The following is an 18,348-nucleotide window of genomic DNA, read 5'->3' as shown; positions in this document are numbered from 1 at the left end:
TAACATCAGGTTCAACGTGCCTCGCGTGATGAGTGAGGAGGCGACCACCTTTCTGGCAGCACCCCTTTTCCCAGGATGAGGGGCTCTCTGCACCGGAACCCGTTCCGGGCACATGACCCCACTGGCGGCGATGTCAGTGATGGTGGGGGACTGGCTTTCCAAGGCCGACCAACACTCTGTGGTGCTGCCATGTCATTGTACCTGGGTTGTTTTATTTCTTTGTTTCTTCTTTTTTTGAGATGGAGTCTTGCACTGTGGCCCTGGATGGATTCTCCTGCCCCCACCTCCTGAGTAGCTGGGATTCCTGGTGCCCGCCAACACACCCGGCTAATTTTTTATACTTTTAATAGAGATAGGGGTTTCACTATGTTGGCCAGGCTGGTCTTGAACTCCTGACCTCGTGATCCGCCTGCCTCCTCAACCCAAAGTGCTGGGATTACAGGCATGAGCCACTGCACCCAGCCACACCTGGGTTGGTTTTTTTTTTTTTTTTTTTTTTTTTTTTTTTGAGACAGAGTTTCATTCTGTCACCCAGGCTGGAGTGCAGTGGTGCATTCTTGCCTCCGCCTCCTGGGTTCAAGCTATTCTCACGCCTCAGCCTCCCAAGTAGCTGGGACTACAGGTGTGCGCTACCACCCTCAGCAATTTTTTTTGTATTTTTAATAGAGGCTGGGTTTCCCCATGTTGGGCTTGAACTCCTGACCTCAAGAGATCTGCCTGCCTCCTCGGCCTCCCAAAGTGCTGAGATTACAGGCATGAGCCACCATGCCCAGCGGTTTTTTTTTTTTCTTTTTAAATGGAGTTTCGCTCTTGTTATCCAGGCTACTAGAGTGCAATGGCGCGATCGTGGCTCACTGCAACCTCCACCTCTCGAGTTCAAACGATTTTCCTGCCTTAGCTTCCCGAGTAGCTGGGATTACAAACATGCACCACCAAGCCTGGCTAATTTTTTGTATTTTTAGTAGAGACGGGGTTTCACCATGTTAGCCAGCATGGTCTTGATCTCCTGACCTCATGATCCGCCCACCTCGGCCTCCCAAAATTCTGGGATTACAGGCGTGAGCCATGGCACCCGGCTGAGGCTTCCTTTCTATTTGTGTCTTCCTGAGTAGAGACAGAACACAGGAGGGTTGGTCTTGGCTCATTACTGATAGTGTGACATTTGAAATTAATTTAAAAATGGAAAGGCTGATGTATTTCAGTGATCTTCATTAACTTGTGTGATTCCGTAACTCAGATTACCTATAGATTTCTAGGTTTGTGTTTGTTGTTTGTAAGCCACAAAATGGCCAAGTGCATTTGTGGATGCCTGTAGTCTCAGCATTTTGGGATGCCAAGGCGGGCGGATCATTGAGTCCAGAAGTTTGAGGCCAGCCTGGGCAATATGGCAAAACCCCGTCTCTACAGAAAATAAAAAAAATAACCCAGGCATGGTGGTATGTACTTGTAGTCCCAGTTACTTGGGAAGCTGAGGTGGGAGGATTGCTTGAGCCCAGGAGGTCAAAACCCACCTGGGCAACACGGTGAAACCCTGTTTCTACCAAAAATAGAAAAAATTAGCTGGGCGTGGTGATGCACGCCTGTGGTCTTAGCTACTTGAGAGGCTGAGGTGGGAGAGTCCCTTGAGCCTGGGAGGTGGAGGTTGCAGTGACCTGAGATCATGCCACTGCACTCCAGCCTGGGTGACAGAGTGAGATCCCATCTCAAAAAACAAAAAGAATAAAAATTGTAAGGCACAAAAAAATAATGCTAATGGATGATAAGCTTTCTGAAAGAGGAGAAACTACTACATTTGTTGAGAAGATAAAATGTTCTCCTTTAGTTTTTTGAGACAGAGTCCCACTCTGTCATCCAGGCTGGAGTGCAGTGGCGTGATCTCAGCTCACTGCAACCTCTGCCTCCTGGGTTCAAGCGATTCTCCTGCCTCAACCTCCTGAGTAGGTGGGATTCCAGGCGCCTGCCACTGTGCTGGCTAATTTTTGTATTTTTAGTAGAGACGGGGTTTCACCATGTTGGTCAGTCTGGTCTTAAACTTCTGACCTCAGGTGATCTGGCCTTGGCCTCCCAAAGTGCTGGGATTACAGGCGTGATCCACCGCATCCAGCCAGAGTTTTCCTCTTTAGAGGTCTTTATGTTAGACAACAGGCTCCTCCAGTTGCAAATCCAGTTTTCTTGCCTTTGTCTATTAGGGTCGAATTTCATTGTATTCTGGATGTTTTTTTCACACTAAGAAGACAGGCTCTGCCTCCCGGCCACTGCACTCTAGCCTGGGCAACAGAGCGAGACTCCGTCTCAAAAAAAAAAAAAAAAAAGAAGACAGGAAAGGAACTGGAACGTGCTGGAGAGGCAGGAGTATGGAGAGGTGGGCCTGGTGAGATAGAAGGTTTTCTTTTCCTTTGTATTTTGTTTTTGTTTTTTTAGAGACAGGATTTCACTTGCCCAGGCAGGAGTGCTGTGGCATGATCATGGCTCACTGCAGCCTTGACCTCCTGGGCTCAGGTGATGCTCCCACCTCAGCCTCCCGATTAGCTGGGACTACAGGTTCGTGCCACCATGCTCAGCTAATTTTTTCATTTTTGGTAGAGATGGGCTCTCGTCATGTTGCTCAGGCTGGTGTTGAACTCTTAGCCTCCAGCAGTCCTCATGGCTGAGCCTCCTAAAGTGCTGGGATTACAGACATGAGCCACTGTTCCCAACTGAAGTAGGTTTCACTGTAGCCCCTCAAAAATGCAGCTGAGTATATTGGAAGGACATAGCCTCTCAAGCTTCAGTACTGGGTTTAAATTTGACTTGACCACTCAATTATTGACATGAGCTTAATCTTTACCTCCGGTTTGTTCATCAGTTGAATAGGGATAATACCATTTAATGAGACTGAACCAGATAATAAAGTATCTGGCATATGAAGAGATTTTTTTTTGTTTTTTGGAGACAGGGTCTCATTCTGTCACCTAGGTTTGAGTGCAGTGGTGTGATCTTGGCTCACTGCAACCTCAGCCTCCCAGGCTCAAGCTATCCTCCCACCTCAGCTTCCCAAGTACATGGGACCACAGGTGCACACCACCAACGCCTGGCTAATTTTTTGTATTTTTGATAGAAACAGAATTTCACCATGTTGTCCAGGCTGAGATTTACTCTCTTTTTTTTAAGATGGAGTCTCACTCTGTCACCCAAGCTGGAGTGCAATGGCACGATCTCGGCTCACTTGCAAGCTCCACTTCCTGGGTTCACGCCATTCTCCTGCCTCAGCCTCCCGAGTAGCTGGGACTACAGGCACCCACCACCACGCCCAGCTAATTTCTTGTATTTTTTGTAGAGACGGGGGTTTTACTGTGTTAGCCAGGATGGTCTCGATCTCCTGACTTCATGATCTGCCCGCCTCTGCCTCCCAAAGTGCTGGGATTACAGGTGTGAGTCACCATGGCTGGCCTCTTTTATTTTTAAATTTATTTACTTATTTTTTGAGATAGAGCCTCACTCTATTGCCCAGACTGGAATGCAGTGGCACGATCTTGTTTCACTACAACCTGCATCTCTGGGGGTTCAAGCTGGCACGCCCAGCTAATTTTTGTATTTTTAGTAGAGATGGGGTTTCACCATGTTGGCCAGGATGGTCTTGAACTCCTGACCTTAAGTGATTTGCCCACCTCGGCCTCCCAAAGTGCTGAGATTATCGGCATGAGCCACCACACCCAGCCTTGTTTTGTCTCTGTAAAGAAGAAAAAGTACAGGAAAGGTAAGTAAAAGAAGGCTGGCCCAGGTATGGTGGCTCACACCTATAATTCCAGCACTTTGGGAGGCTGAGGTGAGTGGATTCCTTGAGCCTAGGAGTTTGAGGCCAGCCTGACCAAGATGGCGAAATCCTGTGTGTAAAAAAGAACAAAAATTAACTAGTTGTGATGGCTCGCTCATGTGGTCCCAGGTACTCAGGAGGCTAAAGTGGGAGGATCACCTAAACCTGGGAGGTCATGGTTGCAGTGAGCTGTGATTGTGCCACTGCACTCCAGCCTTTTACACTAAGGACAGGAAAGGGACTGGATTGAGACACTGTCTCAAAAAAAAGGAGAAAAGAAGACTGATTTTTTTTTTTTTTTTTTTTTTTTTTTTTTTTTTTTTTTTTTTTTTTTGAGACGGAGTCTCGCTCTGTAGCCCGGTCTGGAGTGCAGTGGCCGGATCTCAACTCACTGCAAGCTCCGCCTCCCGGGTTTATGCCATTCTCCTGCCTCAGCCTCCCGAGTAGCTGGGACTACAGGTGCCCGCCACCACGCCCGGCTAGTTTTTTGTATTTTTTAGTAGAGACGGGGTTTCACGGTGTTCGCCAGGATGGTCTCGATCTCCTGACCTCGTGATCCGTCCGTCTCGGCCTCCCAAAGTGCTGGGATTACAGGCTTGAGCCACCGCGCCCGGCCGAAGACTGATTTTCTGGCTCAAATTATTCTGCTGTTATTTACACCTTTGATCTCCTCTTTCTTACCACAGCCGGCCAATTTTTGTACTTTTTTTTTAGTGGAGATGGGGTTTCATTTGCCATGTTGGACAGACTGGTCTTGAACTCCTGACCCTAAGCAATTCACTTGCCTCAGCCTCCCAAAGTTCTGGGATTACAGGCGTGAGCCATCGTACCTGGCCACTAGGCTAGTCTTGGGATTCCTGAGTTCAAGTGAGCCACCCACTTTGTGGGTGTTTGGATTACAAAGTGTTTGAATTATAGGCACAAGCCATTACACCTGGCCCTGCTTTCTTATAAGGTTAAAGAGTTTGGGGCCAGGTGCGGTGGCTCAGCCTGTAATCCCAGCACTTTGGGAGGCCAAGGTGGACGGATCATGAGGTCAGGAGATAGAGACCATCCTGACTAACACGGTGAAACCCCGTCTCTACTAAAAATACAAAAAATTAGCTGGGTGTGGTGGCGGGCACCTGTAGTCCCAGCTACTCGGGAGGCTGAGGCAGGAGAATGGCGTGAACCCAGGAGGTGGAGCTTGCAGAGAGCCGAGGTCACGCCACTGCACTCCAGCCTGGGCAACGGAGCGAGAGTCTGTCCCCCCCAAAAAAAAAAGAGACAGTGAGTTTGGGGATTGAAGTTTGGAGTGATTTTTGAGACTTTATGTTCAAGATAAACTGATCAGTGCTTGAACTTGGGAGGCAGAGGTTGCAGTGAATCGAGATCGTGCCACTGCACCACAGCCTGGATGACAGAGCAGACTCTGTCTCAGAAAAAAGAAAAGCCACTAATCGAGATCAGTAACATCGTCTTTCTCCCTAAACTCTATGTAAATGAAAGAAGAAACATAAATATAATGACATCCATGAGACAGATTCACTGTGATAGAATCATAAGAATATGTTTTCCCTAAGTGACTAAAAAGATGCTTTTAAAAAATAAAAAATTCTAGCCAGGCCAGGCGTGGTGGCTCACACTTGTAATCCCAGATGTTTGGGAAGCTGAAGTATGTAGATGACTTGAGCCCAGGAGTTTGAGACCAGGCTGGGAAACACAAAACAGAAAAACACAAAAATTAGTTGAGCATGGTGGTGTGCACTTGTAGTCCCAGCTACTCAGAAGGCAGAGCAACCTTGGGCCTAGGAGTCCGAAGTAGCAGTGAGCTGTGATCACGCCGCTGCACTCCATCCTGGGCAAAAGTGAAAGACCCTGTCTCTATAAAAAACAGAACAACAAAGCATTTTTAAGAGTGCTGGATTAAATGAATACCATTTAAAAACTACTAAACCTAAGAAATTGATGAAAGAGTATAAGTAGACAGAATTAGGTGATGAAAGGCCAGGTGTGGTGGCTCATGCTTATTATCCCAGCACCTTGGGGAGGGCGAGGCGGGCGGATCACCTGAGGTCAGGAGTTTGAGATCAGCCTGGCCAACATGGTGAAACCTCATCTCTGCTAAAAACACTAAAATTAGCTGGGCATGTTGGCAGGCGCCTGTAGTCCCAGCTACTCGGAGGCTAAGGCAGGAGAATTGCTTGAACCTGGGAAGCCGAGGTTGCAGTGAGCTGAGATCATGCCATTGCACTCCAGACTGGGCAACAAGAGTGAAACTGTCTCAAAAAGAAAAAAAAAATTTGGTGACGAATACATGTAGGAAAGAACTTTTGGGGAAAGTGGGGCAGTTCTTAGAGTGCCCTAAGCTGAGAAGTAGAGGATACACAGAGTAGAAGTCCACTGGGGTAGCTTTAGAACTAAAGGTTGGGAATTGACTAGAGACTTCAAAACACACACATAAACATATGTATACTTGGAGCTCACATTAGCTTGATGAGCAAGTTAGAGATACATTAGTTTGATGATAATTGTTACTGCCCTTTTGGGTACGAATCATAGGCTGGGTGCAGTGACTCATACCTGTAATCTCAACACTTCGGGAGACTGAGGCAGGAGGATCGTTTGAGTTCAGGAATTCAAGACCAGCCTGGGCAACATAGTGAGACCTTGTCTCTACTAAAAATAAAATTAGCTGGGTGTAGTGGTATACACCTGTAATCCCAGCTGCTGAAGAGGCTGAGGTGGAAGGATAGCTTGAGAATACTTTATTTCCAAAAAAAAAAATTTTTCCCCTCATGGATCTGTATTTTAGCTAACCTTTTAGAGTGCTCTTTGTGGTCCCTTCGCCCACACAGGTTATCAACTGTTAATGCAAGTTATAAGTGTAATTGGAGGAAACGTCCTTTTTTTCTTTAAAAAATAATTTTTGGCTGGGCGTGGTGGCTCATGCCTCTAATCCCAGCACTTTGGTAGGCCAAGGTGGGTGGATCACAAGGGCAGGAGTTCAAGATCAGCCTGGCCAAGATGGTGAAACCCTGTCTCTACTAAAAATGCAAAAAAGTAGCCGGGCATGGTGGTAAGTACCTGTAATCCCAGCTACTCAGGAGGCTAAGGCAAAGAACTGCTTGAACCCGGGAGGCTGAAGTTGCCATGAGCCAAGATCGCGCCACTGCGCTCCAGCCTGGGCGAAAAAGCGAGACTCCATGTCAAAAAAATAATAATCATAAATAATAATAATTTTCTACTTGAGGCATTTTTGCCTTATTCAAGTAATTCTAAAAGTCTTATCACAAATTTCTAACTTATGGGATGCTAGTGAGATATGGTTTGTGGTATATGGTACCTGCAAGAGTAGTTTTATTCCTTTCTACTTAAAATTTAAATTTTAGGCAAGTTTGGCCGGGTTTGGTTGCTCATGCCTGTAATCCCAGCATTTTGGGAGGCCAAGGCGAGTGGATTGCTTGAGCCCAGGAGTTCTAGACCAGCTCGGGCAACATGGCAAAACTCCCATCTCTACCAGAAATACAAAAAATTAGCCAGGCATAGTGGTGCATGCCTGTGTTCCCAGCTACTCAGGAGACTGAGGCTGGAGGATCACTTGGAGCCCAGGAGGTGGAGGTTGCAGTGAGCCGAGATCGTGCCAGTGCACTCTAGCCTGGGCAACAGAGCAGAGACCCCATCACACACACAAAAAAAGAAATTTTAGCCAAGCTTGGCTCTGTCATCCATGCTGGAATGCGGTGGCATGATCACAGCTCACTGCGGTCTGAACTTCCTGGGCTCAAGCAATCCTCCTGCTTCAGCCCACTGAGTAGCTTGGACTACAGCTACTATGCCGAACTAATTTTTTTTTTTGAGGCGGAGTCTCGCTCCCTCGCCCGGGCGGATCTTGGCTCACTGCAAGCTCCGCCTCCGGGGTTTACGCCATTCTCCTGCCTCAGCCTCCTGAGTAGCTGGGACTACAGGCGCCCGCCACCTCGCCCGGCTAGTTTTCTTTGTATTTTTCAGTAGAGACGGGGTTTCACCGTGTTAGCCAGGATGGTCTCGAACTCCTGACCTTGTGATCCACCCGTCTCAGCCTCCCAAAGTGCTGGGATTACAGGCTTGAGCCATTGCCCCCGGCCAATTTTTTATTTTTTATTTTTTATTTTTTTGAAATGGAGTATTGCTCTGTCACCCAGGCTGGAGTGCAGTGGTGTGATCAGAGGCTCACTGTAACCTCAACCTCCCATGCTTAAGAGATCCTCCCACTTCAGCCTCTTGAGTAGCTGGGACTACAGGCTAGAGAATAGAGTGGCACAATCATAGCTCAGTGAAGCCTTGAACTCCTGGGCGCAAGTGATCCTGCCATTTCACCCTCTGGAGTAGCTGGGACTATAAGCATGCACCACCATGCCTGGCTAATATTTTTACTTTTTGTGGAGACAGAGGTCTTGCTATGTTGCCTAGGGTAGTCTTTCTCTGTCACTGAGGCTGGAGTGCAGTGGCATGTTCTCAGCTCACTGCAGCCTCTGCCCCACCAGGTTCAAGCTATTGTCCTGCCTCAGCCTCTTGAGTCGTTGGGATTACAGGTGCGCACCACCACATCTGGGTAATATTTGTATTTTTAGTAGATAGGGGGTTTAACCATGTTGGCCAGGCTGGTCTCGAGCTCCTTACCTCAGGTGATCCACCTACCTTGGCCTCCCAAAATGCTGGAATTACAGGCATGACCCACCTCACTTGGCCTGATAAATGATTTCTAAGAAAAATGAATTAGTTGATCAGATAACTCATTTTAAAAGAAGAAAAATCGGCTGGGTGCAGTGGCTTCATGCCTGTAATCTCAGCACTTTGGGATGCCTAGGTGGGCATATCACTTAAGGTCAAGAGTTCGAGACCAGCCTGGCCAATGTGGTGAAACCTCGTCTTAACTAAAAATATAAAAATTAGCCAGGCATGGTGGCAGGCGCCAGTAATCCCAGCTACTCAGGAGGCTGAGGCAGGAGAATTGCTTGAACCTGGGAGATGGAGGTTGCAGTGAGCCAAGATTGCGCCACCACATTCCAGCCTAAGTGGCAGAGTGAGACTCATGTCTCAACAAGAAAAAAAGAAAAATCAGTTAAGAAATACAGTAAAGCATGAAGTATACGAGCTGTGATTCAGTGATAGTAACCAGATTTTTGACATTTTGTTTTAAGCAAGCCATATTATAATTTAAAAATATACTATGTGTTTAACACAATAGTAGTGGTTCTTTTTTTTTCCTTACCCTTATTTTTTTCTGAGATGGTGGTCTCACTCTGTCACCCATGCCAGAGTACAGTGACACAATCTTGCCTCACTGCAACCTCTGCCTTTTGAGTTCAAGTAGTTCTCCCACCTTAGCCTCCTGAGTCGCTGGGGCCACAGTTGGCGCACAACTACGTCTGGCTAATTTTTTTGTATTCTTGGTAGAAACGGTTTCACTACGTTGCCCAGGCTGGTCTTGAACTCCTGAGTTCAAGCAGTTTGCCCGCTTTAGCCTCCCAAAGTGCTGAGGTTACAGGCATGAGCTACCATTCCTGGCCAGCAGTGATTCACAAAAGGTGCTTCAAGAGACTCCTAGGGGCCGGGCGTGGTGGCTCACATCTGAAATCCCAGCACTTTGGGAGGCCAAGGCAGGCGGATCATGAGGTCAGGAGATCGAGACCATCCTGACTAACATGGTGAAACCCCATCTCTAATAGAAATACAAAACAAAAATTAGCAGGTCGTGGTGGTGGGTGCCTGTAGTCCCAGCTACTCGGAAGGCTGAGGCAGGAGAATGGTGCCACTGCACTCCAACTTGGGCAACACAGTGAGACTCCGTCTCAAAATAAAAAAAAGAGAGAGAGACTCCTGGTAACCTTCAAGTACCTTTTAGGGTTCCTCAAGGTCAAAGCTGTTTTTATTACAATGCCAATATGTTATTTGCCTTTTTCAGTTTCATTCTCTCCTGACCATGTGCTGGAGTTTTGCAGAGCCATGTGTGATGTATGATAGCACAACAGATTGAGTGCAGAAGCACATAGGAGAATTCAGTTACCTTATATTAAGTCAGCCACTAAAGAGGTTTGCAAAAATAGGTCGGGCGCAGTGGCTCATGCCTGCAATCCTAACACTTTGGGAGGCCAAGGCAGGCAGATCACTTGAGGTCAGGCATTCGAGACTAGCCTGGCCAACATGGCGAAAACCCATCTCTACTAAAAATACAAAAACTAACCGGATATGGTGGTGTGCACCTGTAATCCCAGTTACTTGGGAGACTGAGGCAGAAGAATTGCTTGAACTCAGGAGGCAGAGGTTGCGTTGAGCTGAGTGAGCCAAGATCACGTCATTGTACTCCCCCCCAAAAAAAACAGGTTTCCAAAAATGTAAAACAATGCAATTCTTATTATAATTATTTTGGCAAATAGTCATTTTTCATAAGAATATGTTATTTATTTCTGTTAACATATAACGGCTTTATGTGGTTTTTTGTTTGTTTGTTTGTTTTCTAGAACGAGTCTTGTTCTGTCCCCCAGGCTGGCATGAGTGATGCGATCTCGGCTCATTGCAACCTCCACCTCGTGGGTTCAAGCGAGTTCTCCTGTCTCAGCCTCCCAATTAGCTGGGATTACAGGCATGCACCACCACACCTGACTAATTTTTGTATTTTTAGTACAGACAGGGTTTCACCATGTTGTCCAGGCAGGCCTCGAACTCCTGACTTCATGTGACCCTGCCTGCCTTGGCCTCCCAAAGTGCTGGGATTACATGCATGAGCCACTGTGTCTGGCTTTATCTGATTTTTAAAAAGACTTACTGTTATTTATTTATTTATTTATTTATTTGACAGAGTCTCACTCTGTCACTTGGGCTGGAGTGCAGTGGCTCTGTCTCGGCTCACTGCAAGCTCCGCCTCCTGGGTTCATGCCTTTCTCCTGTCTCAGCCTCGCGAGTAGCTGGGACTACAGGTACCCGCCACCATGCCCAGCTAATTATTATTATTAATTTTTTTTTTTTTTTTGAGACGGAGCCTTGCTCAGTTGTCAAGGCTGGAGTGCGGTAGCGTGATCTAGGCTCACTGCAAGCTTCGCCTCCAGGCTCACTGCAAGCTTCGCCTCCCGGGTTCATGCCATTCTCCTGCCTCAGCCTCCCGAGTAGCTGGGATTACAGGCGCCCGCCACTACGCCCAGCTAATTTTTTTTTTTATTTTTAGTAGAGACGGGGTTTCACTGTGTTAGCTAGGATGGTCTCGATCTCCTGACCTCGTGATCCGCCCACCTCGGCCTCCCAAAGTGCTGGGATTACAGGCGTGAGCCACCGTGCCTGGCCTAATTTTTTTTTTTTTTTTTTTTTTTTTTTTGAGACGGAGTCCCGCTCTGCCGCCCAGGCTGGAGTGCAGTGGCCGGATCTCAGCTCACTGCAAGCTCCGCCTCCCGGGTTTTCGCCATTCTCCTGCCTCAGACTCCCAAGTAGCTGGGACTACAGACACCCACCACCTCGCCCGGCTAGTTTTTTGTATTTTTCAGTAGAGACGGGGTTTCCCCGTGTTAGCCAGGATGGTCTTGATCTCCTGACCTTGTGATCCACCCGTCTTGGCCTCCCAAAGTGCTGGGATTACAGGCTTGAGCCACCACGCCCGGCCATTTTTTTTTTTAATTTTTTTTTTTTTGAGACGGAGTCTTGCTCTGTCGCCCAAGCTGGAGTGCAGTGGCGCGATCCTGGCTCACTGCAAGCTCCGCCTTCTGGGTTCACGCCATTCTCCTGCCCCACCCTCCCGAGTAGCTGGGACTACAGGCGCCCGCCACTGCGCCCGGCTCATTTTTTGTATTTTTAGTAGAGACGGGGTTTCACTGTGGTCTCGATCTCCTGACCTTGTGATCCGCCCGCCTCGGCCTCCCAAAGTGCTGGGATTACAGGCGTGAGCCACCGCGCCTGGCAACCTGGCCTAACTATTTTTTTTTGTATTTTTAGTAGAGACAGAGTTTCACTGTGTTAGCCAGGATGGTCTTGATCTCCTGACTTTGTGAGCCACCCACCTCAGCCTCCCAAAGAGCTGGGATTACAGGCATGAGCCACCGCGCCCAGCATGATTTACTATTTTTAAAATTCCTAGTTTTCGACCAGGCGGGTTGGCTCATGCCTGTAATCTCAGCACTTTGGGAGGCTGCGGTGGGTGGATTGCTTGAGGATACGAGTTCAAGACCAGGTTGGCCAACATGGGGAAACCCCATCTCTACTAAAAATACAAAAACAAACAAAAAAAACAGCCAGGCATGGTGGTGAGCATCTGTAATCTCAGCTACTCAGGAAGCAGAGGTAGGAGAATCGCTTGAACCTGGGAAGCCAAAGTTGTAATGAGCCAAGATCATACCACTGCACTCCAGCTTAGGCGATAGACTGAGACTCTGTCTCAAAAAAAAAAAAAAATTAGGGCCGGGCATGGTGGCTCACGCCTATAATCCCAGCACTTTGGGAGGGCGAGGCAGGCGGATAACTTGAGGTTAGGAGTTTGAGACCAGCCTGACCAACATGGAGAAACCTCATCTCTACTAAAAATATAAAAAAAAAAAAAAAAAAAAAAAAAAAAAGACCAACCAGGCATGGTGGCACATGCCTGTAATCCCAGCCACTCAGGAGGCTGAGGGAAGAGAATCGCTTGAACCCGGGAGGCAGAGGTTACAGTGAGCCGAGATGGTGCCATTGCACTCCAGCCTGGGCATCAAGAGCAAAACTCAATCTCAAATTAAAAAAAAAAAATTAAAAAAATTAAATTCCTAGTTTTAATTTAAAGTACAAGTAAATATTGCTAGATATGACCTATGTAAACAAGTTCTTCTGGGTCTTCAATAATTTTTTGACCAAATTCAAGTTTTTTGGTGACAAAGTTTCACTTTGTTGCCCAAGCTAGAGTTCAGTGGCACTTTCACAGTTCACTGCAGCCTCAATCTCCTGGGCTCAAGCAATCCGCCTTCCTCAACCTCCCAGGTAGCTAGGACTACAGGTGTGTGTCCATGCCCAGGTAATTAAAAAAATTTTTTGTAAACGTAGGGATCTCACTGTGTTGCCCAGGTTGATCTTGAACTCCTGGGCTCAAGCAGTCTTCCGGCCTTGGCCTCCCAAAGTACTGGGATTACAGGCGTGAGCCACAACCCCCAGCCCCAAATTCAAGCTTTGACTAAGAAATCTTGAAAACTGCTGTTCTGCAGTAGTTGGCTACATAGTTTCCTCTTATGTCTTTGGCATATAGCCCTAGTTCTTAAATTTGACCATGTAATTACACTGGAGTACTTGATAAAACCACTTCTAGAATTTCGGAGTTAGTAGGTCTGGAGTGGTACCTGACAATTTGTATTTCTGAGTGCCTGAATGCTGCTGCTGTTGTTGGCATGGAAACTATATTTTGAGAACCACTGGTGCAAGGAAATAATATTTGACTCCATGGAGAGAAATAATAAACCTACTTATTTGAGCACCTATGATCTGTAATTAAATACTATTTTATGTCCACAACACTGTAGGGAAGTAGAAATTCTCCCCTTTTATACTATACCTGAAGAAACTGTTTAGAGGTTAAATTTCCCCATGGATTCACAGGCAGAAAAGTGCAGCATCAATGGACGTATTCACATTGAAGTCTGTGATGTCAAAACCTGAGCTTTTTAAAAATTTATTATTATTATTATTATTTTTGAGATGGAGTCTCGCTCTCTCGCCCAGGCTGGAGTGCAGTGGCGTGATCTTGGCTCACTGCAAGTTCCACCACCCGGGTTCACACCATTCTCCTGCCTCAGCCTCCCCAGCAGCTGGGACCACAGTCGCCCACCACCATGCCCGGCTAATTTTTTGTATTTTAGTAGAGATGGGGTTTCACCGTGTTAGCCAGGATGGTCTCAGTCTCCTGACCTCGTGATCCACCAGCCTTGGCCTCCCAAAGTGCCGGAATTACAGGTGTGAGCCACAGTGCCTGGCCTTTTTTTTTTTTTTTTTTTTTTAATATACTTAGTGACAGCTTTATTGAGATATAAGTTACCCATTTGAAATGTATAATTCAGGCCAGGCACAGTGGCTCACACCTGTAATACTGACACTTTGGGAGGCCCAGGCAGGTGGATCACTTGAGGTCAAGAGTTTGAGACCAGCCTGGTCAACATGGTGAAACCCCGTCTGTGCTAAAAATGCACAATTTAGCTGGGCATGGTGATGCATGCTTGTAATCCTAGCTACTCAGGAGGCTGAGGCACGAGAATTGTTTGAACCAGGGAGGTGGAGGTTGCAGTGAGCTGAGATTCCACCACTGGGCAACAGAGCAAGCCCTTGCCTCCCAAAACAAAACAAAAGGCTACTATACCAAATTTTATTTTATTTATTTATTTATTTATTTATTTATTTTGAGATGGAGTCTCACTCTGTCCTAGGCTGGGCTGGAGTATAGTGGCGCTATCTCGGCTCACTGCAGCCTCTGCCTCCCAGGTTCAAGCGATTCTCCTACCTCAGCCTTCCGAGTAGCCGGGATTACAGGTGCATGTAACCATGCCCGGCTAATTTTTGTATTTTTAGTAGAGATAGGGTTTCATCATGTTGGCCAGGCTGGTCTGGAACTCCTGACCTCATGGTCTGCCAGCCTCAGCCTCTCAAAGTGCTGGGATTACAGGCATGAGCCACTGTGTCTGGCCAATTTAACATGCCCACCAGCAGTTTCAAGTTGTCCATATCCTCATCAATACTTGTTATCTGTCTTTTTTAGTTACAGCCTATTAGATATAAAGTGGTTTCTCATTGTGATTTTGATTTGAATTTCCTTCATAGGTAGTGATATCGAGCAACTGTTTATGTGCTGCTTGGCCATTTACATATATTCTTTTTTTTGGAGATGGAGTTTCACTCTTGTTGCCCGTGCAGTGGTGTGATCTTGGCTCACTGCAACCCCGACCTCCCGGGTTTAAGTGGTTCTCCTGCCTCAACCTCCCAAGTAGCTGGGATTACAGACATGCACCACCATGCCCGTCTAATTTTGTATTTTAGTAGAGACAGGGTTTCACCATATTGGTCAGGCTGGTCTCGAACTCCTGACCTCAGGTGATCCACCCACCTTGGCCTCCCACAGAGCTGGGATTACAGGCGTGAGCTACCGCATCTGGCCCCATTTGCGTATATTCTTTGAAGAAATATTTATTCACAACCTTTCCCTTTTTTTGTGTGTATGATAGGAGGATGAGGTCCACTTTGACTGTTTTGCATGTGGCTATGCAGTTTTAGTATCATCTTTGGTTATCTTTTGTCATGTGTTTGCTGTTATTAGATAGAGCCCCTCATTCTCATTTTCTGCCTTCTTTTTTTATTTTTTTAGTGTTAGGGTTTCTGTTTCCCAGGCTGGAATACAGTGACATAATCATACTTCACTGCAATCTCTGCCTCCTGGGTTAAAGCGATTCTCCCACCTCAGCTTCCCGAGTAACTGGGACCACAGACACACGCCACCACACCAGCTAACTTTTGTATTTTTAGTGGAGATGGGGTTTTGCCATGTTATCCAGGCTGGTCTCAGTTTCCTGGGCTCAAGGAATCCACCTGTCTCAGCCTCCCAAAGCACTGGGATTATAGGCATGAGCAACTGTGCCTGGCCTCATTTTCTGCCTTCTTGTTTTCTACCTTTCTAATTCCTACCTGTGATTAGGGTAATTTATCTATGTGTCTGATGGTTAAAGCTGTTTTTAAAACATTGCATGCTATGTATTTTTTTATGCTGTTTTGCATGCTGACATAATAAGACAGTAACTGCATTGTTATCAGAAACTTGTCATCCAGGTTATGGTAATATTGCTCAGATTAAATTATTGGGATTCTGTTTATTTAAATGCCTCTCCCATTAAAGCAAACATGTTAAGTAAGCACTCTAAAGCAGTGGTCCCCAACCTTTTTTGGCACCAGGTACTCATTTTGTGGAAGACAGTTTTCCGCAGACATTGATAGGGGGTGGTTTGGGATGAAACCTTTCACCTCGCATCATTAGGCATTAGTTTTTTGTTTTGTTTTGTTTTGTTTTTAAAGACGGAGGCTCACTCTGTTGCCCAGGCTGAGACGCAGTGGTGCTCTCTCTGCTCACTTCAACCTCCACCTCCTGAGTTGAAGCTCTTCTCCTGCCTCAGTCTCCTGGGTAACTGGGATTACAGGCATGCACCACCATGGCTGGCTAATGTTTTGTATTTTTAATAGAAGTTGAGATGGAGTTTCACCATGTTGGCCAGGCTGGTCTTGAACTCCTGCCCTCAAGTGATCTGCCCTCCTCCGCCTCCCTAAGTGCTGGGATTACAGGCATGAGCCACTGCGCCTGGCTAGGTATTAGATTCTAATAAGGAACATGCAGCCTAGATCCCCTCACATTTGCAGTTCACAACAGGGTTTGTGCTCCTATAAGAATCTAATGCCACCATTGATCTGACAGGTGGAGCTCAGTCAGTAATGCTCACTTGCTGCTTACCTCTGTGCTGTATCGTTCCGCCCACGAACCAATACTAGTTCTTGGCCCCGGGGTTGGGGACTCCTGTCCAAAAAATCAGGCTGGGGGCTGGGCAGCTCATGCCTGTAATTCCAACACTTTGGGAGGCCGAGGCTGGTGGATCACCTGAGGTCAGAAGTTTGGGACCAGCGTGGCCAACATGGTGAAACCGCTGTCTCTACTAAAAATACAAAAATTAGGGCTGGGCGCAGTGGCTCACGACTGTAATCCCAGCACTTTGGGAGGCTGAGGAGGGTGGATCACGAGATCAGGAGATCGAGACCATCCTAGCTAACACGGTGAAACCCCGTCTCTACTAAAAATACAAAAAATTAGCCGGTTGTGGTGGTGGGCGCCTGTGGTCCCAGCTACTCGAGAGACTGAGGCAGGAGAATGGCATGAACCTGGGAGGCAGAGCTTGCAGTGAGCCGAGATTGCACCACTGCACTCCAGCCTGGGTGACAGAGCAAGACTCAGTCTCAAAAAAAAAACAAAACAAAAAAAATTAGGTCTGGGCGTGGTGGCTCACGCCTGTAATCCCAGCACTTTGGGAGGTGGGCGGATAATGAGGTCAGGAGACCAAGAGCATCCTGGCTAACAAGTGAAACGCCATCTCTACTAAAAATACAAAAAATCAGCTGGGTGTGGTGGCACATGCTGGTAGTCCCAGCTACTCGGGAGGCTGAGGCTGGAGAATCGCTTGAACCTGGGAGGTGAAGGTTGCACTGAGCCGAGATTGCACCACTGTACTCCAGCCTGGGCGACAGAATAAGACTCTATCTCAAAAAAAGAAAAATCTCAGCTGGGTGTGGGGCTCATGTACACATGTAATCTCAGCTACTTGGGAGGCTAAGGCCAGAGAATAGCTTGAACCCGGGATGCAGCTGCGACTACCATATCACTCCAGCCTGGGGAACAAGAGCAAAACTCCATCTCAAAGCAGAAAAGAAAAAAAAAATGGCCAGGCATGGTGGCTTAAGCCTGTACTCCCAGCACTTCGGGAGGCCAAGGCGAGCGGATCACAAGATCAAGAGATCAAGACGATTCTGGCCAACATGGTGAAACCCCAACTCTACTAAACATACAAAAATTAGCTGGGCATGGTGGCACACGTCTGTAGTCCCAGCTACTCAGGAGGCTGAGGCAGGAGAATAGCTTGAACCCAGGAGGGGGAGCTTGCAATGAGCCGAGATCACACCACTGCATTCCAGCCTGGTGACAGAGTGAGACTGTCTCAAAAAAACAAAAAATTGGCCGGGCACGGTGGCTCAAGCCTGTAATCCCAGCACTTTGGGAGGCCGAGACGGGCGTATCACGAGGTCGGGAGATCGAGACCATCCTGGCTAACATGGTGAAACCCCGTCTCTACTAAAAAATACAAAAAACTAGCCGGGCGAGGTGGCGGGCGCCTGTAGTCCCAGCTACTCGGGAGGCTGAGGCAGGAGAATGGTGTAAACCCGGGAGGCGGAGCTTGCAGTGAGCTGAGATCCGGCCACTGCACTCCAGCCCGGGCAACAGAGCGAGACTCCATCTCAAAAAAAAAAAAAAAAAAAATTTAGCTGGGTGTGGTGGTGGTGTACCTGTAGTCCTAGCTATTTACTATTTAGCAGGCTGAGGTGGGAGAATCACTTGAGGAGTTTGAAGTTTAAAGTGGCCTATCATCTCACCACAGTACTCTAGCCTGGGCAACAGAGCAAGACCCTGTCTTTAGAGGAAAAAAGGGCCCCTTGTGGTGGCTCACGCCTGTAATCCCAGCACTTTGGGAGGCCAAGGCGGTTAGATCGTCTGAGGGCAGGAGTTCGAGACCAGCCTGGCTAAATGGCAAAACCCCGTCTCTAGTAAAAATAGAAAAATTAGCTGGGCATGGTGGTGGGCACCTGTAATCCTAGCTACTCAGGATGCCGAGGCAGGAGAATTGCTTGAATCTGTGAGATGGAGGTTGCGGTGAGCTGAGATCGCATTATTGCACTCCAGCCTGGGCAACAAGAATGAAACTCTGTTTCAAAAAAAATTTTTAAATGCCGGCCGTGGTGGCTCACGCCTATAATCCCAGCACTTTTGGAGGCCAAGACGGGCAGATCACCTGAGG

General features: G+C 47.3%; 1 protein-coding gene across 8 annotated transcripts in view; it reads left to right on the top strand.

The window, feature by feature from the left end:
- QRICH1 (glutamine rich 1) overlaps positions 1-18,348 on the top strand; it is a 71,311-nt gene that overhangs the window by 20,369 nt on the left and 32,594 nt on the right. The window lies entirely within an intron of this gene.

The sequence above is a fragment of the Macaca fascicularis genome, chromosome 2, assembly GCF_037993035.2.
Source record: "Macaca fascicularis isolate 582-1 chromosome 2, T2T-MFA8v1.1".
Taxonomy (NCBI): domain Eukaryota; kingdom Metazoa; phylum Chordata; class Mammalia; order Primates; family Cercopithecidae; genus Macaca; species Macaca fascicularis.
This window is presented reverse-complemented; position numbering and strand designations above follow the sequence as displayed.